We start from the raw sequence: 10,709 nt of genomic DNA, 5'->3' as shown, positions 1-10,709 counted from the left end.
TTTAACATAGCAGCCATCAACCAAGGTGTTTTCTTCTTAGTGACCATTTCCATTGAATACTTGCTTTGACATAGGTTGCATTGTTTTGTGGCAGCTTGTTGGTGCAGTGTCAAATTGACTTATTAACTCCGTGGCTTGGGTTAAAAAAAAAAAAGCAGGCAAATTTTTCAAGAGCTCTTCTCTGTTTTTTAACAATAAGAACTTATATATTTTGAACTCTTAATATGTATCAGGCCCTCTGTGTGATGTTCTGTGTTATTTATCTCCTTTAACCTTCGAGATAATGTTGCAAGGATGACTTTATGATCCCTATATTACAGATGAGTAAACTGAGGCTCAACATTGGTTAAAATAACTTGGTCAATGGTACATAACCAAGAAGAGGTGGAGTCGGGATTTGAACAGTGTTTATCTGACTCCATCGTCCATTCTCGCAGCACTACACTTCCTCTTACAGAGGTACAAAATTAGAGATGACTCCAAGTTCAATATGGGAATGGGAAGACCACTGCCAGGGAGAAGGCAAAGAAGAGAAATGGCTTGAGGCAAAGGAGAAAGAACGGAGCTGGTAAATTTAGATTAGAATAAGATGATTTGGGGTTAATGAGTACACATCCAGATAAAAAGCTACTCCGCGGAATATGACCTCTGTTCTCCAATTTTCAAATCATATCTATAAAGTGAATGGGAATATTCGATGCCGGTTACTATCATATTTTTATAACCTTGTGTTAAGATCCTAAAAGAGAAAATATGTATCAGGAAGGGTGCTTGTCAGACAGACTTCATTTGCAATTAACCACAAAGAATATCTGCCAACGTACCCCTTCTTTTCCTCGAGTACCCGCAGCTCTTTCAACCTTATTTTTCTTAGCCTACATTTGGGGTATTTACTACCATGGTAAGTCGCACAGATTTTGGAGGGTTTATTCAAATCCAAGAATGATGTAGAACTGATTATGTGAGCTATTCTCACCTGAAAAGAACCAAAAACAGCCAGAAGAGGGATTCAGTTCAATACTTGCTATAAAAAATAAGCCAGCTGGAGAAGGTCTCAGATTAAGCCTAATTCGACATGATTTAAACAGAAATGCCATTGGGGACGTAACTCATCCATGAGGCTCAGGCTCAAATGCCTTGCCATGCCAAATGAATTCAAGATACACTGACTACGGCGACTTTGAAAAGCAAGAGCTGCTTCCAAGGCTGGTGCATAGGAACACTGAGCAGGACTAGCTTTATACAGATGTGGAAAGACCCTCGTCATGCCTGGTGCCCTTACAATGAGTCAATCAAGACAGGATTTGTGAGAATTCCTTTTGAGAAAGGAAAGTTTTGGGGAGGATGGGGCTCATTATTTCATTTTCAAGATAAAGACTCATCATGAAGAAATAAAATCTATGAAGCAAGTTTTGGAGCTAGAAAAACCAGTAAAAATCACCTCCCTGCCCTGCTCCTAACTGTAAACTGTAAAATGAGGTATTGTATTAGCTGATAGACAGTTACAGTTAGTATCATCATGGGCTTGTATGTTAGAAAACTCTTGCTTCAACCTTATTTTTCCCACTTACTTTTCTGACTGTGAGGAGCTCACTGAAACTCACTGAATGAAAGTATTCTTATCTGGAAAGGGGGATAAATCCACTTTCTATTAGGATTATTATGAGGAGAACAGAATATGAGTGTAGCAGCATTCCTGGGTCATGTATGGACCATTTCACCCCAGGATATAGAATCTATATGTCACAAATTCTGATTAAGGTTTAAATGCCTTTTGCCTTCTGATTTCATAAATTTTGCCAGTACCAAAACAGGTTGCTGCTACCATGGACCCTTTGCACAATCCTACAGGCTCAGAATTCGGCAAATTACTGGCTGGCCCAAAGACCTTGGTGGTGGTTTCTCACATTACTGCGTGCTTAAATGTGTTGTTTGGAAGAGAATAGCCTAGAAGGCACAGATAGTCTGAGTGCAGTGTGGCTGCTTATCTAACCAGGACTTTGATGGGAGGGGCCAAGGAGAAGTAAGGAGAGAGGTGACCTAAAATATTAATTGGAGACACTGAGATAAAGTATAACAGAGGGCTTGGAATGAGACCTAGTGGCTCCCAGAGACACTTGTGGATTTTTGAAAATCTACTGGTGTCTGAGTTAGGGGCACATTCCAACCTTCTGAACCATAATTGAAGTTTGAGCAAGATGCAGGGATGGGAAACTATTTTTTTAGTGTATTGTCTGTATTTACCTTACAGCAAGTTATGTTTGTTTTGCTACTCTTTTCCAACAACTACTTTTAGCTTTGTTGAATCTTCACAGGGTGTTTTGATTTTTTAAACACGTAGAGATAAATTTAGACTTATGGAAGAGTTGCAAAAACAGAACTTGAGCCAAAAATAAATAATACTTCTGCATTATATACCAAATATTTACTTATATCAATATAAATTCATGCATGTATATTTTATTCTTTGGTCTATAATCCAAAACTTTTGTTTTGTCTTTATTTCTTAAGTTTTTCTAATGTTGGCCATTGGAAACTTTTTTAGGTTGGCTCCTATGCTTTTTGCTCTGCCTCTATCCTTTCTGTCTTTTTTTCCCCTCCCTCCTTTCTTCTTTTTTCCTTCCACCCCTCCTCACCCTGCCTTTTCTCTTTCTTTCCTCTTTCACTGCCTGGCTTGTTTCACTTAGGATAATGCTCTCCAGTTCCATCCATGTTGTTGTGAAGGGTAGGAGCTCCTTCTTTCTTTCTGCTGCATAGTATTCCATTGTGTAAATATACCACAATTTTTTTATCCACCCATCTACTGATGGGCACTTAGGCTGTTTCCAGCACTTGGCTATTGTAAGTTGTGCTGCTATGAACGTTGGAGTACATAGGTTCTTTTGAATTGGTGTTTCAGATTCTTAGGATATACTCCTAACAGGGGAATTGCCAGGTCAAAAGGCAGCTCCATTTTTAGTTTTCTGAGGAAATTCCTTACTGTTTTCCACAGTGGTTGCACCAGTCTGCATTCTCACCAACAGGGTGCCAGAGTTCCTTTTTCTCCACAACTTGTTGTTCCTTTTTCACTAGCACTTGTTGTTTATTGATTTGGTTATGATAGCCATTCTGACCAGTGTGAAGTGGTATCTCATTGTGGTTTTAATTTGCATCTCTCTGATGACTAGTGATGCTGAGCATTCTTTTGTGTGCCTCTGGGTCCTCTGTATATCCTCCTTGGAGAACTGTCTTTTCAGGTCCAGGTTCTTTGCCCATTTTTTAATTGGATTGTTTGTTTTCCTGAGCAGAGTCATGTTAGTTTTATGTAATTTGGAGATCAAACTCTTATCCGAGGTATCATTTGAAAATATATTTTCCTACACAGTTGGTTCCCTATTCATTTTTCTGGTATTTTATTTAGGCATGCAGAAGCTTTTTATTTTGTTGCATTTGTTTATTCTTTCATTTATATTCCTTGCTCTAGTAGACATATTGGTGACAATATTGCTGCATGGAACATCTGAGATTTTCCTCACTATGTTCTCCTGTAGGACTTTTATAGTGTCACCACTTATATTTAAGTTTTTTATTCATCTCGAGGTTTTTTTTTGTATATGGTGTAAGTTGGTGGTCAAGTTTCATTTTTTTGTACATAGCTGTCCAGATCTCCCAACAGGGTTTGTTGATGAGGCTATTTTTACTCTATTTTATGCTTCTGTCCCCTGTGTCAAATATTAATTGATCATAGGGACTTGGGTTTATTTCTGGGCTCTCTGTTCTGTTCCACTGATGGATGTGTTTGTTTTTATGCCAGTACCAGACTGTTTTGATTACCGTGGCCTGCTAATATAGTTTGATGTCAGGCATTGTGATGCCTGCTACTTCATTCTTCTCTCTCAAAATTGCTTCAGCTATTCGGGGTTGTTTATGGTTCCACATAAATTTTTGAAATGTTTGTTCTATATCTGCAAATATGCCATTGGTATTTTAATAGGGATTACATTGAATCTATAAATTTCTTTGGATATTATGGACATTTTGATGATGTTAATTCCTCCAATCCATGAACATGGTATATGCTTCCATTTATTTGTGTCTTCTTTATTTCTTCAGTGTTGTGTAGTCTTCTGATAACAGTTCTTGTACCTCCAAAAGGAAAGACAAAAATCACATGATCATATCAATAAATGCAAAAAAAGCATTTGATGAGGTACAGCACCCATTTATGACCAACCCCCCCCCACAAAGTGGGAGTAGAGGGAGCATACCTCAACGTAATAAAGGCCATTTACAAGAAACCTACAGCCAACATTATACTCAGCAGGCAAAAACTAAAAACTTTCTTACTAAGATCAGAAACTAGACAAGGATGTCTGCTTTCACCACTTCTATTCAACATAGTATTGGAAGTCCTAGCCACAGCAATCAGACAAGAAAAGGAACTAAAAAGCATCCAAATTGGAAACAAGGAAGCAAAACTGTCATTGTTTGCAGATGACATGAGAGTGTACATAGAAAATCCTATTGACTCCATGAAAAAATGACTCAACCTAATAAGTGAATGTGGCAAAACTGCAGGGTACAAAGTCAGTATTCACAAATCAAGGGAATTTTTGTATACCAACAATGAAATATCAGAAACAGAAATCAGGAAAAAATCCCATTTGGTATAGCAACAGGAAAAATAAAGTACCTAGGAATAAATCTAACCAAGGAGATCTTTGTTGTTTTTATTCATCTTTTGATTTAGGTATGCATTATTTATCTCTGTCTTGGAGGTGGGAGCTCCTTCTTCCCCTCCCATGATTGTGGTGTGAGGCTAGTGTAAACAGCTACTTTACTAGTGTCAAACTAACTCAAAAAAAGTCTGGAAATAAAGGTCTTAGAGTTTGCAACTTTGAAAGTTGAAAAAATCCATCCAGTCAAAAACCCAAAAGTGTTCTAAAGAAAAAAGAAAAGTTAACAGTTTCTATAGTAAAAAGTGTATTCTTGAGAATAATCTTATTGTAAAAATTACATTCTTAGTTCTAGGATTGATCCAAGATTGGTATCAGTCAGATGTCAGGCAGTCTGGATGATGGATACCAGGTGGTCTAGGGGATCAATGTCACAAGGTTTGGTCTTGTCCATTGGTCTGGATAATGGATATAAGTGGCCTGGATATGTGAGTTCTTCAGGGGGTAATCAAAGGGTTATCTGGGGCTTTGATGTATATCCAGACATGGACACACAACTAAAAATTTCAAAAAGTTTAAGTTTCCAAGCTAATTAGAGCAAGAACAGAATTACTTTCTCATGCTTACTTGATTTTAATAATGTGGCAGCTTAACTAGAATGACTACATATTATTTCTTTATTCTGTTCCTCACTAGGCTTTGATTTCCTTCTGTTCCCTTCCTCTAGCTGCTTTGAGTTTTAAAAGGTGCCCTAAAGGCAGTAATAGTTTCATGTCTCTCCAGCATTTCTGCTCTTCTCCTGCATGTCTGCACCACAGTGGATGCTTCTAAGGGCTCTTTCTGATCTTTTCTGTGAACAGCCAATAGGATTTGTAGAGAAAGAGTCTGGAAGTGGGTGCAAACTCAGTTTCTGCAGCCCCCAGGCATTTAACACTGTCTGGCTAGTACACACTTGGCTGTGGCCAGTTTTTCAACTCTGCTAGCTTAAAACTTTAACTGGTATCTGGTTATATCTGCCCCACCCAGCTATGTGTTCCCATCTTCTCCCTCCTTCCATGTGCCATTTCTCCTTAGATTTTTGACCAGTTATTGCTATGCAACCTCATTTCAATGGGTTCAAAAAGTCATGAATTTGAAGTGAGTATATTTGTTTTGTTGTAAGGGTGGAGCAAGGGCCTTTAGCCTTCTGCTGGAGCTGGTACAGGAACTCTTTGCCTTTTAATTCATGACATTTTACATTTATCTTAATGCATTGTACCTTTTATTCTTTGGGTTTATTTCACTGTGCTTTATTTCCTCCCATATTTCATGTTCATGCTTAGTTCACGGCAACAAAATGAACTCAAACAGGTCTATATGGTAAAGTAACACTTGCTGTGCCCTGTAAATAATCAAGTATAAACTAATAATGGCAGTGTTACTTTGGGATTATGAACAATCCTTCTGTGGTAGTATTTTTTATTATAAGAGGGACTACTGTTAAGGAAATATTTGTGCTTCTATCAAAAACTACGCATTGTCTACATACAACAAACCCCTCTGAGTGATCTCATTCTACCATTGTCATTGTTTCTGAGATATTTTATAACACTTCAAGTAACTGAGAATCTCACAAAATAATTCTTGTACACACACATGCAAATTCTGTCTTGCCTGTTAGAGATACAACTGATTTTACTCTTCCTCTGTGGAAAAAACAGTTTTACTTCTATTTGCATATTATTTTCTATATTCCTGATTTACTAGTCTGTCTGCTCTTTGGATTCTTTTAAATAGTTATAACATCTGCTTGATTTCCTTGTTGATTAATGAATAGAATAAAATTTTTAACACATGTTTAGTTTTATATCTCTACGGGAATCATGATTTTACCTTTCAACAAAATAATCTTTTAACATGGTTGTGCATTTGTCAGTAAGCAATATTTTTGCTACATTCCACAAATTTTGTTGCATTGTATTTTAGTTATTGTCTGTTTACAGGTATTTTATAATTTGCATTATCCTGTTTTCTTTGATCTCTGGATTGTTTAGAATTTTATAATATTTGTGACTATGTTTTTTTTCTTGCTTTATTTTTTGTTGACTTCTAACTTATTCACTTTGTAGTTGAGAAATACATGTCATCAATTTTTTAAATTGTTCTACTTGTGCTTTAAAAGAATAAAAGTTGTTGAATTGTTTAATGTAATATTCTCTATATACCCACTAGGTAAAATATATTAGTTTTTTATTTTTAAATCCTTTACTGCCAATTTTTATGCTTTACTTAGTGAATACTGAGAAAGAAGTGATAAATCTTTCACTCGAATGATGGAGTTGTTAATTTCTTTTAGTTCTGTGAAGATACATAAGTGTAGACTTGAGGTCTAAACAAGTTTAGAATCATTATTCTTCCCATAAAACAAGCCATTTTTCACTATGACCCTTCTGATCCCTCCTCAATTGAAACTTTATTTTGTCTAAAATTATTAGAGCTGCATGATTTTATCTGAGGTGGTATTTGTTTGACATATTAGTTAGGATACAGGCTGAATTTCAGTAACAAAGATCTCCACTGAACAATGGCTTTGGTAAAAAACAAGTCTTTTTCTACCCAATCTTTAAGGATTTGGAGATGGACAGTACAGGAAGTATCAGACATCTGTGTTACCATAAGTTTTCTAAGTACTTAGGCTTCAGTACCATTGTTTTTCTAGCCTTCAGGTGAAGACGTCACTCACATAGTCAAAGATGTTTTACTCCATCCCTGTAGTGATACATACTTTTTCTATAGGAAGTAGAGAAACTAGAGTGGAAGGCATATGTATTTAAAATTTTTTTTGGTCCTCACAGAGGACGTATTTTGATTGGTTTGAGAAAGAGAGAGAGAGAGAAAGAGAAAGAGAGAGAGAGAGAGAGGTTGCCCCTTGAACACACCCCAATTGGTATGTGCTCTGACCGAGAACCAAACCTGCAACATACTGGTACAGTGGGCGGTGCTCCAACCAGCTGAGCCACTCAGCCAGGGTGTGTGTGTATGCTTTAAAAAGACCTCACCTGGAAGTTGCATAAGTTGCTGCAGTTCACTTCCTATAGGCTATACCTAACCACAAGGAGGTCAATAAATCTGACAAGGCATGCACACATCCATAAAATCAGGATAGTGGGGAAAACCAGACTCTGTTCTCAAGCTGTCTCCAGTAAATCTGTCTCCATCTTATCTCTGGTTTGGATCTTATGATTTCATATTTGAAAGCAGAGGTTAGCAAACTATTTCTGTAAATAGACAGATTAAATATGTTAGTCTTTGCAGGTCAAATGTGTTCTCTGTTACATCATATTATCTAAAACTGTGAGAACCATTCTTAGTCCAAGGCCATATATAACTGGGCTGGGGCTGGTCAGGGCCTGTGGACCATGGTTTGGCAACTCTGTTTTGGTCTTACTTATAAACAATAAGAAGTTATGCAAAAATACTTTGGTTATTTTTTTATTCTAACTCAGTTAATCCATTTACTTTTTTAAAAAACTAAAGCTTTGTTTATCCTTAAATAAAATGGTCATTTATGTAAAAAAATCCTTGAAAACATACAGAAAAACCCTGCTAGAAATAATGAGTTTAGCAAGGTTGTAGGACACAAAGTCAATGTAAAAATAATCAACTGCATTTCTTTATAATGTCAGTGAGTGATTAGAAACTAGAGTTAAAAAAATTATGATAGCAACACAAATATGGAATACTGAGGTTAAGATCTGCACAGTGAAAACTACAAAGACATTGATAATGAAGATTAAAGAAAATCTAAACAAATACCCTGCTCATGAATTGAAAAACTGAAAATAGTTCAAGCGTCAACTTTTCCCACATTTAATCTATAGTCAGTAAAATCCAGCAGGCTTTATTACTGTCATTATTATTTTGTAGAAACTAACAACCTTATCCTAACATTTCAATGAAATTGCAAAGAATCTTGCATACCCATAGCAACTTTATTTTAAAAAATATTTTTCTGGCCCTGGCTGGTATAGTTCAGTGGATTGAGCACATGCCTGCGAACCAGAGGATCGCCGTTCAATTCCCAGTCAGGGCACATGCCTGGGCTGCAGGCCAGTTCCCTGCAGGCCAACTCCCAGCAGGGGATGCACAAAAGGCAACCATACATTGATGTTTCTCTCCCTCTCTCCTTCCCCTCTAAAGATAAATAAATAAATAAAATCTTTAAAAAAATATTTTTCTGTTTCTTCTTTTTCCTGCTGCCCACCATCCTTTATTTGCCTTTTTTGGATTGAGATTTTATTTTTAACTTTTACTTTTTAAATCAATACTTGTTTGGGAAATTATGTTTTCTATCTATGTAGTTGTTAATCTAACTATTTTTAAGATGCATTCAATCAGCTATTCTATCACACATTTTGTAACTTCTGGAAAACTCCACTGCACACTTCAGGAAAAATAAGGGTGAAAAAGCAAATAATATCTTAGTATTATTACAAAAATAGTTTTGTTCTGGTAGCCCTTTTATAATGTCTCATGGATCCCCAGGGATACAAAGAACACACTTTGGGAACCTGAAGTTTCAGGAACTAGTATTTATTTTTTAAGCAGTTTATTCTGGGAATACCTGGCTGAGACCCACTGTTGGATCCTCAGCAGCTTCAAGGCATTAGGTGTTTCAGAAGGGAGGGGGATCTAGAGTGGAAAACAGTTCAGCTTTGCTTCCTTCACTATTTTCCCTGAGGTTGATATTTCTGATCTGCTTCTCTCTTTAATGTCACCCTCTTTTTCCTGCTAGACTCTCCAAACTGCTTTGCTAAGCCCTTTATAACTTTCCAGTTTAGGATCCTGGAGAGTCTGCATTTAAAAATTGGGTAGAAATTCTGGTTATTTAAGAGAAATAACAGGCTCACACCAAGTCATGTTAGTAAGATGTGTCTCCCTGGGTTTCAGTTTTCTGATTTGTTTAGACAAAAATTCAGCTTTGCCCTACACATGTTATGAGTCAATTTTGGCTTTCATCAGTGAAAGTCAATTTCTTTGATTTAAAAAATGATTCTATATAATTACTAAAGCTAAGTTTAAGTCATGAAATGTCTCTGAAGTCATTTTAACTTTTAAAAATATGGGATATTGGTATCTGAAAACATCCATGTATTGGATATTTAACTAAAAGGCAAGCTCTTGGCTGAAATTTTTACATTTAGTGGTCTTTTAAACTAACATATATCTTAGCGAATGCACTTGATTTTCTCACAATAAGTCTTAGTATTCAAAATTACCATGTTATTATCTCTAAAAAACAATAAGCTTTGATTTTCATGGTTGATTAACTAGGTTATTGCAAATCACGTCAACTTGAGTTTGGCATGTCTCCCAGAAAGCAAACTTCCCAGGCTAAACTCAAAGTTCCTTTTTCCATAACAAAGAGCTGAATCCATAAAATCCCTTGAGATTTTCTGCATCCAAAACAGACATTTCCCAGGGTTTCATATGGTTTTCTGGAAAGCGCTTGCCCCAACAAATAGTTCCATATGGAGGCAGCTGAGCTAATGAAACTTCATTTCCTGTGAATTCATCTTACTTTAGATTTTCTATTCAAGTCATCCTTTCAGCAGTTGCTGGTCCCTTCTTCCACCCCAGCCTGCGTTTTGTTGGGGAAAGCTCCAGTCATCATTAGCGATCTGACAAAGTATCTTACTTCAGCAATCAAGTTAGCAGGGTATGTTATTTGGGGATTTATTAGGTGACATTTGTACCTTTGTCATAATAGAATCTGCACAGAGTAAGTGGCAATGAAGTCTTAGATGTGTGCCATAACAGGGATATCAGGAATGTTCTGGAAAAGTGTGGTTTCTAGGCAATAGAAAACTCAATGACATTGTGACATTTTACATTCAGAGATGTGTTCGTTTCAGATTTACCTGGGAAAATCACTTAATCTCTTTGTAGCAGATACTGTCTGTCAATATTCCATCCAATGCTCTGGAATCCCTTTGACCTTATTTTTGCATCCATCCTCTAGCTGTTGGTCCTAATGACTGGTGCTTGTGGCTGTCTTTGTAGAACTATTCTTTG

The sequence above is a fragment of the Sturnira hondurensis genome, unplaced genomic scaffold (assembly GCF_014824575.4).
Source record: "Sturnira hondurensis isolate 20B ecotype Veracruz unplaced genomic scaffold, ASM1482457v3 Scaffold0020080, whole genome shotgun sequence".
In the NCBI taxonomy this organism is placed as follows: domain Eukaryota; kingdom Metazoa; phylum Chordata; class Mammalia; order Chiroptera; family Phyllostomidae; genus Sturnira; species Sturnira hondurensis.
Note: the sequence above shows the minus strand (reverse complement) of the source record.